Source organism: Spermophilus citellus (assembly GCF_964194105.1).
Source record: "Spermophilus citellus genome assembly, chromosome: 8".
Taxonomy (NCBI): Eukaryota; Metazoa; Chordata; class Mammalia; order Rodentia; family Sciuridae; genus Spermophilus; species Spermophilus citellus.
This window is the reverse complement of record NC_138189.1, coordinates 18660345-18674674: the sequence shown is the minus strand read 5'-3', so window position 1 is coordinate 18674674 and position 14330 is coordinate 18660345.

The following is a 14330-nucleotide window of genomic DNA, read 5'->3' as shown; positions in this document are numbered from 1 at the left end:
AAGGAGCATTTTAAAGCAACAGGCTTAGTCCAGGTAGCTAGTGTAGGATATGTATATATGAGTGTGTAACTTTGGGGTGCCAATCGTGAATCTAGGCTAAAGATCAATTTATTGAGGTCTTAGTTGCCACTTAGAAAAATGGCATAAATTACAATATAGATCCTTTTTTATAAGGGAGGTGGAGAAGATGAGACTGAAGTAAAACAATTTAGATAGTACAGTTTTGTGTTGCAGATAAGGTATGTTAGGTGAAAGTTGCAGCTTGGTCTTATCCATTTGTTTTATGCTCTATGGAAACTGTATGAAGGTAGCCTCAAGGGCCCAGGTGCAGCATTTTATGTGACCACTTTGGGATATTTAAACTGATGTAAAAGAAATAAAAAATAAGACTTTCAAAATATCCCTAAGTCTGACATGGGCTGTCTCCTTAAGATAAGCATCATGCAATAATTGGACACATGGGGGTCTTATCTGCCCTTAGCAGGCATGTGTCTTCTTCAGTATGCCAGCACCTTAGCTTGCCAGCATTTGCTCTACAGGATTTCAGTACACTCATTCTTCTTTTTTTTTTTTTTTTAAGGGGGGTACTGTGGACTGAACATGGGCATGCTAGGATTACAGGTGTGTTCCACCATGCCCAGCTGATTGTGGTCTTTTTTTTTTTTTTTTTTTTAAGAGAGAGATAATTTTGTTGTTTATTTTTTTAGTTTTTGGTGGACACATCTTTATTTGTATGTGGTGCTGAGGATCGAACCCGGGCCGCACGCATGCCAGGCGAGTGCGCTACCGCTTGAGCCACATCCCCAGCCCTGATTATGTTTTTTGAATGGAGGAGTGATATGGCTAATTGAAGGGAACATAATCAATCCAAAAGCAACTTACTCATTTTGGTTGGAAATATTTCCAAAGTGGTCATACATTCTCTCCTGCTATTTACACCAAGTTGCTTTTCCCAGTGACTTAGAGCCACCATGGTGATCATTGTCTTTTTATCTGTACTTGGAATAAAGTATTCGAGGCTGTTTTCTTCTGTTAGACTGTTGAGTTCCTTAAGGGTTAGTGCCTTGCACTATGTCCCTAGTACCAGGTCCAGTATGTGATAACTTTTTAACAAATCTATTATAAAATATGACTGCTGTGGCTTTCTTGTGTTCGCTTTGTATAGTGCTGGTCACCTTTTTACTGGTGGTGATAGGACTTCTTACCTCATAGATCTCCTGCACACACACACACACACACACACACACTCCTGCCCACCTTTATCTAACCCATTAGCCTAGAAACTGGATTGTCCAAGTGTGTGGTGTGGAGTGTAGTGTGATAGTTAGAGCATGCACCTTGTAAGTATACTGGTGGGATTTCCCAATCCTAGCTCTGCCCTCACCTCACTAGGTAGTGGATTAGTGACTTTGCTAAGCCTTTTTGCTCATTTCTTAAAAGAAAGATTGATGATAATAGTTATTAAAGTGGTTGTATTCACTAAATGAAGTAATACATGAGCAGCTCTCCTCCTTTTACAGATAGGATTAAGTAGATAGTTGGTAAGGCCTATATTGTGACCTTCAGGGTTTAATGCAGGGTTCTTATTTTTAATCTGGAAAGAGATCCTGTGTGTAAGTGTCGATACTGTTGTGATACTAACTAGAGGGTTTCTCCTGAACACTTCCCTTTTCCTCATATGTGAGGTGATGCTTGAAGGGGAATGTCCAGAAAGGATGTATGGAAAGGAGTCAGAGCTCTTGCTGGATAATCCACATGTATTTGTGAGCAGAAAGTGGTATATTGGTGACAATGTATATAGATATTGCAATCTGCTGAAGTCAGTATCTGATTATAAATCTATGACCGAAATGTGTCTCTAAGGGGAACCCAGAACATTGACTTCTAAGAATCAGTTTAAGTTTACAGGGAGAGGCTATATTTGTTACCTTCCAATTCCTGAGAGGGTTTTGGCACAGCCAGACCAGGAGCATGTTTAGGCCTAGAGAAGATTTTGAATTCTGCATACAGGCTTTTCTTCTGTAGTCTCTTTTTCCCTAGTTCAATAAGGGCAGAGAGGCTGGGGCTGGACCTCTGTGGCAGCGCACTTCCCTGGCACATGTGAGGCACTGGGTTCAATTCTCAGTACCACATATAAATAAATAAAATAAAGGTCTATCAGCAACTAAAAATTTTTTTAATGAAAAAATAAAGGTATAAAAGTAATATTGAAATAGTATAATCGAGGTAATTAGCTTGTTATGTACTTTGTATTAAAGTAAAAATAATAGCTTTTTATAGGTGTGAGATCAAGAGAGTAATTCAAAAATAATTTTTCACAAGTATTAAGTTCTTTTTTTCCCCAAATATTATCTAGTTAGTATAAATTGCACCAATCCCATTTTCGTATTATGTCATCATATCCAAACAGTATAAAATGTCTAGTAGTGATCTAAAAGTTTCCTATAGTTGTTGGGTTTCCTATATAATTCCTAGGTCTATTAGATTTATTTTTGTAGTGCATGTTTAAAGTTTTACTCTTAGTTAGAAAGAGGAGATAAGAAAAATAGAAGTCTGACTGTGGCATTGCGACCTGATCTCTTCATTTGCAATAGGTATGCCCTTGGCATTGAGGAAATCCTTGACCTGGTGCTGAGGGGTTAAAAGAAATACAGCGACAGGCTATGAAATAGTGTTGTCATACCTTATCAGGGCTAGGGTAGTTGCCTTCTGACACCATTTTGAATGAAGGCAGTTTAATTGCATTGCTTCTGTTTATGATAAGCGTTTGGAATCCCCAAATGTGTGAATGCAGTAGTTACAGTATATAAATTTGATTTCTCAAATGATTTTTTCCCCCCTCAAGTTTCACTTAACATCAAAAGTTATTTGGAAAATGTCTCTCACAGCATATGTGTTCATGGAGAAATTCAGCATTTGGTTGTATGGAAATCCAGTGATAGTAAAAAATTGGAAACTTGCACACACTTAATTGACAGTTGGTGATCTATCTCCATATAACCTCCAAATTGTTGTTAACACTATTAAACAATTTAGATTAAGAATTCTGTAAATTTTTAGCTGTTATTTCTACTTAAAGAAGAAGACTTTGCTGTTGGGTGAAGATTCTTCGTTCTGAGCATATCACATTCAGTGCCCAGCCTCATTGCTTCTTGCAGCATAAACAAGAAACACTCAAACCACTGAGCATTTATCAGGATACTCATAGAGGAAGGTTGCAGCCATTTGAGCTAATTTTTGCATGCTTTGTCAATTCAAATTTTCTACTAGTGTGAAAATCCACTTTGGTTTGCAGTGGTGATGGGTTTTATCCTCTGATGAGTCAACCTTTTTGATTTTTGAAAGAGAACAGTTTTAACCTTTGCAGTCATGTAGCACTTTTAAATTCAAAACAAGAATCTGACTTCTTGGCTCTTAAAATAATACTGTGTGTGTTGTTTTTGTGGAATGGGAGGGCCAAATGGGTAGTTAGTTGCTTCTGCAATTGGAATAACTGTCATAAAATCAGAAAATGTTGGAAGGGACCTCAGGAGTCATTGATTTAAACCCTCATTTTCAAAGAAAACCAAAGCCCAGATAGCCAAGTTCTGTTAGGCTCAAGGTCATTCTATTTGTCATTTTTCTCCTCATCCCAAGTGAGGGCTTTTCTTCTCTGTGTGGTATATTTCTGATGGGATTTTTTGTTTTTGTTTTTCTGCTTTCCCTAAACAAACAAACTTTTTGAACTATGGTGGTGTCATTAAGATAATGGGATGTGAAACTTGATGGTAGCTACAAAAGAACGTCTTTTCCCCGTTATTTTACTGATTAACTATGGAGGATGTTTTAAATCTTTGCTAATTTTTGACTGTTCTTTTTTTCCTCCTTATGATTTTATTAGCTTCTCATAATGCCATGGAATCCTGATTATTTTAACTAAAGATTATGGTTATTTCTTTTTCATTCAGTTTGCAGGTAACTGGGCTGGGGGTATAGCTCAGTTGGTAGAGTGTTTGCCTTGCATGCAAGGCCCTGGGTTCAATCCCCAGCACCATGGGGAGGGCGGGGATTTGCAGGTAACTGATAACCATATCCTGACTTTTAAAGGAAAAGTTTGTTCAATTCTGGGATAAAACATTTCTGGTTTTGATTTACCCCTACCATTTCTTTGAACACTTAGTGTTATGAATCAGGTACTGTGCTGAGCACATAACATGTGCTATTTATGCTTTCTTTATAATATCCCAGCAAGACAAATGAAAAACGAGAAACTAAGGTTATGTGGCAGGACCAAGGCCTAGGACTAGTAAAAAAGAACTGGATCATAGATCTTGGGAACATTTGCCCATCAGCTTAATCTCCACTTAGTCTACCCCATTCGACCTTCCCCCCACTATAATACACAATTGTACTGCCAGTATATTGCCCTGTGCCCTTTGGGCCTTGCCCTTTGAAGGCCCATGTAAAATCCTCAGTCCTACTGTATGTCCTGTCCCTGTATGTCAAAGCATACCAAGTCACATCATCCTGTTAGAATTTGCAATTCTTCCTTTCACCTGATCCCAGGACTTTTCCCTATCCTATTTTCCTCATAAGCTCAGGAAAGGTGTTTTATTTACTTCCCTTTGTCTCTGGATGTTTTTTTTGCAGGAAACTTTCTGGTGGTTGTTGGAATTTGTAAAGAAGTGGACCACTCTTAATCTCTAAACCAGAGGAAAAGGATTGAGGTCATGCCACCATGTTATCTAATGAGCTATTTGTATGGATGTAGGAAAGATACTTACTGATGTATGCAGATGAACGTTCAGTAAGCTTTCCCTGACACATTGACACTGGGCCAGCTCCTCCTTTAGCAGGTCTCACTTGAGTTCTGTTGGCATAATGAAGTGAGGTTGATAGACCTTTATTTCTTTTCCTTCCCCTGAAGCCTGATAATACCCAGTGTTTAGGCTTTGAAAGTAGACCATTCCTGTGGGGATTAACTAGCTACCTGTTTCTTACTGCATCTCCATTGTGGAATAGGCAGGGGAGAGCCACACAGTTTTGAGTTTCATCTGACTCCTTAACCTTAAAGAGTGGAGATTTTGAGCCACTTAACTGCTAAGACACCATTCCCTCTTCATCTGGAGAGTGCAGTGGCATTTCACCTCATAGCCAGGTGTCAAATTTTAGGCCAATTCTTAAAAGCAGAAGTCATGCTGACATTTGGGGATTGTTACTTACCATAATGCTTAGCACAGCCACCCTCACTGACTATATAACACTTTGTCTAATGCAGTCTTGTGCTATTCAGTTTTGTAGTCGATGAGGTTTATAGTGAAAGTACAGTTGTGAATTATATTTAAAACTGTCTTCTGAATTCTTAGTGGAAGATTCTCCAGCGATGTGTTTGAGCCAACCTCTTCCACTAGCCCCACATGAGCAGTAGTGGAGGTTTGCTATCTCTTGTGATCACCTTTTCTGGCCATGACTGTGCTGGACCTGTTTGCACAGTGAGATCAGTCCTAATGTCAACCCAGAGCACTGCGAGGTGCTTCAGATTGGTACTTTAACATCACAAGGCTAGTTTCAGCTTAAACCTAGATATTTGATAAGACTACCTACTTGCTGAAGTTTAGTAGGTCAGTTTAAGGGTCATTCTGGATTGAAAGTGGAACATTCAGGTCTCTTTTACTTTTCTCACTGTTATTGACCTTGCAAAAAGTCATCCTGAAGTCAGGCATGGTGGTGCACTCCTGATATCCCAGCAACTCCAGAGACTGGGACAGAAAGATCACAAGTTCAAGACCAACCTCAGCAACTTAGTGAGGCCCTGTCTCAAAAAATAAGAAGGGCTGGAGATGTGACTCAGTGGTTAAGCACCCTTGGGTTCAGTCTCTGTTATCCAAAAAAGACAAATGTCACCCTGAGCTAAACAACATAAATACCTAACTGGCGGGTGAACCTGTCCTTTGCTATTGGATGTTAACTAGCTCTTGTGTGGGCAGTGTTTGTTGGACTCAACTTTACCAGAGCCCTTTGATTTATTTTCCTGATTTGTGTTTATGTCTTGTCTTGAAAAGAGAAAGCCCTCAAAAACCAAATGTGAGGTGAGTTATCAGAGTGCTACACCTTTCAAATTCAGGTTTTTTAAAAAATTGCAAAGCCAAATATATTCATTTACATTTACTACAAGTTACTATGAATTGCTGAGTTTGTGACATTTAATTGCTTCAGAATATCATTTACCACACATTATAAATCCATCTTGGTTTATTATGTACCTTTATTCACTTTTATGCATTTCTTTTATATTAAATTATTTATTCTAAATTGTATATGACAGCAGAATGCAATTCATTTCATATTACACATATAGAGCACAATTTTTCAAGTCACTGGTTGTACACAAAGTATTTTCACATATTCATGTCTCCATACATGTACTTAGGGTAATGATGTCTAACTTATTCCACCATCATTCCTATCCCCATGCCCTCTCCCTTCCTCTCCCTCCCCTTCACTCTATCTAAAAAGTTCCTCTATTCCTCCCACGCCCCCCTTCCCACATTGCCATTAGGAGTCAGCATCCTCATATCAAAGAAAACATTCAGCCTTTGGTTTTGGGGGATTGACTTACTTAGCATATTCTCTTAACTCTATCCATATTTACCTGCTAATGGCATTATTTTATTCTCTTTTAATGCTGAGTAATGTTCCATTGTGTGTATATACCAAAGTTTTCCTATCCATTCATCTACTGATGGGCATCTGGGTTCCACAGATATATAGATATAGATATATAGCTATATTCCACAAATATAGAGATATTTATAGCAGTACAATTCACAATATTGTGCTGTTTTTAAGTCCTTTGTGTATAAACTGAGGAGTGGGATAGCTGGGTCAAATGATGGTTCCTTTCCAAGGAATCTCCATATTGCTGTCCATATTGGCTGCACCAATTTGCAGTCCTACCAGCAATGTATGAGTGTGCCTTTCCTCCCACCTCCTTGCCAACATTTATTGTTCGTATTCTTGATAGCTGCCATTCTGACTGGAGTGAGAGGAAATCTTAGGAGTAGCTCTGGTTTGCATTTATGTAATTACTAGAAATGTTGAACATTTTTTCATGTTTGTTGTTTAATTGTATAGCCTCTTCTGAGAAGTGTCTGTTCCTTGGCCTATTTATTGATTGGGTTATTTGGGTTTTTTTGGTGTTAAGATTTTTGAGGGCTTTATGTATCCTAGAGATTAGTGCTCCATCTGATGTGCTTGTGGTAAAGATTTGCTCCCATTCTGTAGGCTCTGTATTCACCTCACTGTACAGATTCAATGCAATCCCAATCAAAATCCCAATGACATTCCTCATAAAAATAGAAAAAGCAATCATGAAATTCATTTGGAAAAATAAGAGATCCAGAATAGCCGAAGCAAACCTTAACAAGAAGAGTGAAGCTGATGGCATTACTAGTCCAGCCCTTAAACAATACTACAGAGCAATAGTAACAAAAACAGCATGGTATTGTCACCAAAATAGACCTGTAGACCAATGGTACAGAATAGAGGACACAGAGACAAACTCACATAATTACAGTTAGCTCATATTAGACAAGGGTGCCAGAAACATACATTGGAGAAAAGATAACCCCTTCAACAAATGGTGCTGGGAAAACTGGAAACCTACATGTAACAAAATGAAATTAAGCCCCTATCTCTTACCATGCACAAAACTCAAAATGGATCAAGAACCTAGGAATTAAACTGAGAACTTTTGCCTAATAGAAGAAAAAGTAGGCTCAAATCTCCATCATGTCAGATTAGGCCCCAACTTCCTATAGCACAAGAATTTAAACCAAGGGTCAATACATGGGATGGATTCAAACTAAAAAGCTTCTCATCAAAAGGAACTTTTTTGCATTTCTATGCACAAACAAGGAAAGGGGGATCAGCAATCCACTAGAATTTGGGGGGCTGCTTTATAATATGGTTAAAACAATGGTTCTCAGTTCAACACCTCACCTCAAACCAATTAGGTCACAAGTGTAGGGCCCACGTGTTGGGACAAGGTCCTGTGTGGTTCTAACTCGAATCCAGGGTTGAGAAACGTGGGATTGAAATCCCATGTCAGACTTGCATTCAATTTGGGTGCATTGAGGAAGTCACTTAACTTCTCAGTGTTGTCGTCTGTTAAATGGGGAGAGCATTTGCCATCGTAGGTTAAGTGTATTAAGTCTAATAGCTGTTAAATAGCAAAGTCCCTAGCCACAGTCAAGTAAGTTATTGTGGTTTGTGGGAAGTATACATCATGGGTCAGAGCTGGAAAGAATGTCTGTTTTCAATGATGCAAACCCAACTGGACCAGGTTTGAGAAGTGACTTGCCCAAGTTTGCGTATCTAGGCTTAGGATCCTATTTTCTTCCTCAAAACTAGATCTCTTTACCATCTTTCCACACCACTCCCACTCTGAATTTCACCTTCTCAGTTGCATCAGTAGCATTCCAAGGGATAAGAGTCCAGCATCTTTCCAAGAGGAACGTCAGCCCTGAGTACCTGAGCACCCACCCAGTTCCACCTCCCCGTTGCTCCTGATCCCCACTTCTCATTGTTGGTGACAGCCCTCAGGACCTGGGGAAGCCAAGGGCCTTTTTAGGGAATGGTGACATGGGCCTCAGTAAGATGCCCAAGTGAAATGATGGGACACTGGAGTTGGCCATGGCTTCACACTGCCAGCCCAGGGCCTTCCCAATTGAGGGTCAGCTTCTGTATGGGTTCATTGGCAATTATGCCTACATTTTAGGGCTGTGAGTGGGGCTGAATATTACTGACTGCCATTTCCCAGTTGTGTGAGGTTGGTTGGTCATTAAGTACTGAGACCATGATAATGTCATCTGTGAAGCAGGACAATGACACTGGTACCAGCCTCATAGGGTACTTGTGAAGACTCCACAGCTGATGGGGTTACGTTAGTTGTACCTTGTTACAGGAAATGGCCAGTTTCCATCCCTCCTCATCAAATGGGATGAGGTGACACTACTGCAAAGGCTGCCCCCCCTTCAGAGGACTGATGGACAGTGGTCACAACTATTGTGGAAAATCCTTTCCCTCCTCCTCTTGCTATTCTGGGACCATCTCAGGTTTTCCCAGCGCGCTTCCCACTGTGGATCCTGGTAGTCTGCAGTTTCCCTTCTCTGCCTTTCCTCTGGTTACCTCCTTATTAGTATCTCTGCCCAGAATGGGAAAGGGAAGTAGGACACATGTCCACACTGAATTTCTACCTTTCTGTCACCCCTTCACATCTGAGAAGCTGTATTTCACAAGGCACTTGCAGGTCTGTTGTCTCTGAACCTTATTACCCAACTTTTGCAATAGTAAAAACTGATGGTTAAACAGAAGTGATTTCCAGTGCTCTCTTAGTTATTGAAGACAAAGCCTATTTTTTTTTTTTTGTAACTTTAGGTTCAAAGGATTGAGTTAATCATGCACATTCTTTAATAAATGACACTTTGTCATCATTTGTTCAAATAAAGTTCCTCTGATGGTACATAAATGAATGGGCATAGCTGTGTTCCAATAGTTTTTTTAGAAATGGACTAAGGGTGGTTTTGACCCAAGAGCCATGATTTGCTGATCTCTGCTCTCAGATCACTATTCCATTTCATGTGAATTTTCTTGTTTATCTGTGCCCTTCCAGATGAATATTTTATTTTCTGGGGCCCTGTTTTGAATTTACATTGTGTGTATCATTTTGTCTCTTAATTTTTTTCCTTTTGTTTGCCCTCCACTTGATCCTTAAGGACCATTCTTGTTATGGGTGCTTCTAGTTGATGGCTTCTGACTACTCCATACTGTTGGTGAGTACTACCACCAACTCTTACCCACCCACTCAACTATTGACACACAGGTTGTCTCCAACTCTCCCTGCCAAATGTGAAGCTGTAGTGGGGACTTTCTTGCACATGTTCTGTGTCATACTCCAGACCATAGAGGACTTATGCAAGCATGGAGTGCCATATTGCTCTCCCAATGGTGGCCCAGTGCACACTATCACCTGTATCACTGTCTGCAGATGGTATCAGTCCACTTCTCACTTTGGCCAAGTTAGTGTCTTATTGTTCTAATTTCTATTTCTCTGGTTGTTAATCAATTTGAACATGGCTCATTTGCATAGTGAAGTTTTCTTTCCTTCTTCAGTTGGTTCTTCTCAAAAGACTTCAGATTTTTTGATGAGATTTTTCAGACATGCCCCAAAGGACAGTTATTTTACAGTGAACTCCCTGTACCTCTCCAAACACATCAACAGTTAACATTTTGCCAAACTCATACAGCCTTCCCCAACACTTTTTTAGGTGTCACAGTTAAGTTTTTATTATTGGAGCGGGGGTTGCTGGGGGATGGCTTCCAGGGCCTCACACTTGCTAGGCAAATGCATTACCATGGAGCCAGCCAAAGGCAAAGTTAAAGCCAATCCCAGGCCACACGTCATCTCACTCATAAGTCAGTTGGCAGCTCAGCCTGAGCAGGGTGTTTTTACACACCTGCCACTATCCCAGCAGGCACCCTTTTCCCTTAAGGTGTTTCCTCCTGGTGTCACCTGTCTTGTGCATCTGCGGCCTTCCTTCCGGTGGGAGCCCACCTGGGTGGATGAAGGTTGCCCAGCTTGTGACTGCTTTTCTATTAGTGTTCCCTGTTCTCTGCCTGCCAGTCACCTACTCCTGGGTCCTCTCTGGTCACCTGACCCAGGCCAGACCATGAAGACTAAGGGTCCCAGCCTTATAACTAATCAAATGTTGGCTGTACACCAATGTGGTGGGCCCAACATTGTCCCCAACATTGGTCCTGTCCAAATCCACAGAACCTTTTGATAGACTGTTTTCCATTCCGAAGGGGGCTTGGCAGGGGTAACTAATTAAGGATCTTAAAATGAAAATACAATCCTGGATTATTTGGTGGCCCCAGTGTGATCAAAACATCCTCATATGAGGGAGCAGGAGGGTCACAGAGCAGGAGACATGAGGCCAGAGCAGAGGTTAGAGTCACCTGAGGTAGGGACCAAGCGCCAAGGAATGCAGGTGGCTTCCAGAAGCCAGAGAAGGGGAGGCAGACCTTGTCCTGGAGCACAAGAGGAGGAATATGGGTCTGTTGACACCAGGGCTCAGCCTCTAAGGCCCATTCAGGATCTTCCAGAACTGTGACAATGAATGTGTGTTGTCTTGGTCACTGTGTCGCTGGCTATGATAGCAATGGGAGCTCCTGCAACCTGTGAGTGCTTTGGGCAAAAGCTGCAAATCGGGATGCTCGTGCCTTCTTTGTGCCTGTCCAGAAGCACCCTCTGCCCTTGAAGCCCCTGGGCCTCTTTCACCCGAGTCTCTGCTCGGATGCCCCCCACTCAGAGGAGTCCGCTTCCAGGGGGACACACCCCATCGCCATAGGCCGTACTTTTCTTGCCAGCCATGCTTACCACCTGACATGCAACGGAAGTGAGGGCAGGGCCTCGCTCGCGGTGCCCGCTTCTCCTGGCACCAAGCAGGAACTCTGTGAAGAAAGCAGGGTGCTCGCCGTGACTCTGACCTTGGGGCTTCCTAAACGACAGTCCCGCCTCACCTGTGCTCTTGGTGTTGTCTACATGCTTCCTCAATCTTTCAATGAAGCAAGGACACTGCTTAATCCCGGGGTGCTTTAAGCGTGCGGCATGTTGCCAACAAGAAATCAGCATCCACCGGACACTGCAAATGAGCGCCTGGTCCAGGGCCAGCAGCTTTTTAAAACCATAATTGTAGGTTTTGAGCCACTGTGCTGGGCCAAGGGCAGAGGTGAATGGTGGCGCTGAGCAAATGGCTCACCTGGGCCCTGAGCGGTGAAGCCCAATCTTAATGCACCAGCCAAGGTCAGCTGACCCGGGAGGGCTGAGGAGATCATCTGGATTCCCTCCTTGTCTTTAAAATGTGACTTGAACCTTTCCCTGGGCTCTGAGTTTAAGAAAAGCACCCCACTCCTGAACAGCCAGCTCTTTCCATTGCCGGGTTGGGACCCATACTTTCCAAGCTCTAGCAAGACACCTGCCAGGTTTATGCCCCTGCCTGAGGCTCTTCCTGTGTCCCCAGGGCAGGCCTGAAGAGTTGATGGCCCCAGAAGCAGCCTGGCACCAAAGGTATCTCACCAACTTCATGGCCAGTTGTCTCAGTGGAGACGCGGCTCTTCCTGGGAGACAGCTGCCAGCCACACACCGCTGAGCCAATTGTGGCTGGGAAGCTGGAGCCCTGCTGGCTGCCAGGGTGGGTCCTCACTTCACCCTGGACAGGAGTGAGGTGGTGGACGATGGGGCATGGAGCCCCATGGGACCCATGGGACTAGGGGTTCCTCAAAGAAACATGGAGCTCTGCTGTCATGGGGCTGGGGGTGTGGATTTAGGCAATTTACCTGACAAACTTGTTTCCTCATCTATAAAATGGGATAATAATTATAGTATCTACTACAAAAAGTGTTGTGTCTTAGTACTTTCATGCTGCTATAATAATGTGCCGTGGGCTAAGTGGTTTATAAAGAACAGAAGTTTTGGGGGGAGGGGTAGAGTACTGGGGCTTGAACTCAGGGGCACCTGACCACTGAGCCACACCTCCAGCCCTATTCTGTATTTTATTTAGAGACAGGGTCTCACTGAGTTGCTTAGGGCCTTGCTGTTGCTGAGGCTGCCTTTGAGTTCATGATCTTCCTGCCTCAGCCTCCCGAGCAGCTGGGATTACAGGCATGCACCATGTTGCCCAGCCAAGAACAGAAGTTTATTTCCCACGGTTCTGGAGGCTGGGAAGTCCAGGTCACAGCCCTGTCAGACTCACTGTCTGGTGAGGGCTGCTCTCTGGTGCACAGGTGGTGCCTTCTCAATGTGTCCTCACAGAGTGAGAGGCCAGGTCTCAGGGCCTCTTTAATAAGTGCACTAATCCCGGGCATGAAAGTTGTACCCTCAGTCCTCATCACCTCCTGAGGGCCCACCTCCTAATACCATCATCTTAGGTGTTACAATCTCAACATTAGAATTTGGGGGTAGAGACAAGCACATCCAGACCATAGCAGAGAGTTAACGTAGTGCCTCAGAACATTGCCTGACCCGTGGAATGTCCTCAATTAATGTTTCCTTCCACATGGAATTCCTGGTCCTAAAGTTCATTTAGAAGAGTTAAAAGACCCAGAATAGCCAAAGTGATTCCAAGCCAAAAAAAAAAAAAAAAAAAAAGCAATTCTGAAGGCATCATAGTACCTGACTTCAAACTATACTGCAGAGCTATCATAGCAAAATCTGCATGGTACTGACATAAAACAGACTCATAGACCAATTGTACAGAATAAAGACAGACAGACCCACACATCTACAGCCAGGATCCTTGGTAATGGTGCCAAAAACATACATTGGAGGAAAGATGATCTTCATAACAAGCAGTGCTGGGAACACTGGTTATTCATACGTAGAACAATGAAACCTCTCTCACTCTGCAAAAAAGTCAACTCAGAATGGATCAAAGACCTGGGACTTAGATCAGAAAACACGCAACTCTTGGAAGAAAATACAAGGTTCAACACTCCAGCTTTTAGGTACAGGTAGTGACTTTCTCAACAGGTCCCCCAAAACTCAGGAAATAATGCCAAAAATTAATAAATGGGGTGGTATCAAAATCAAAAGCCTTCCCATAGCAAAGGAAACAATCAGGAATATGAAGAGAGAACCCACAGAAAGGGAGAGAAATCTTTGCTAGCTTCTCTTCTGACAGAGGATTAATACCTAGAACACGTAAAGAACTCAAAAAACTTTAACACCCCCAAACCCCCACAAATAACCCAATTAATAAATGGGAATGTGAATTAAACAGACACTTCTCCAAAAAAAAAAAATGGCCAACAGATATGAAAAGATGTTCAACTGTTTGTTTGTTTGTTTTTCTACTAGAGATAAAGCCCGGGGTCTTGCACATGCTCAGCAAGTGCTCTACAACGGAGGCCCAGCCTCTCCACTCAGTGGACTGGGTAAAGCACATTGCCCTCTGTAATGTGGGGTGGGCCTCACCCAGTCAGTTGAAGACTGTAAGAGAAAAAGACTGGTCTTCATAGAAGAAGATAGAATTCTGCCAGCCAGACCAACCACATCTGGACTTAAACTGCAGCTCCTCCCTGCATCTCCAGCCTGCTGGTCTACCCCACAGATTTTGAATACCAGACTCCCAAATCTTGTGAGCCAGTTCCTTAAGGTCTCTGTCTCTCTCAAAATGACCTTAGATGCTACCTGTCCAGCTGATTGGCAGAACTTCTGTAGACTCAGGAATCACCAGTAGGTACAAGTGACGTTTGTGTCTCACTGCTCCTGGATGGGACCGAGCACTTGT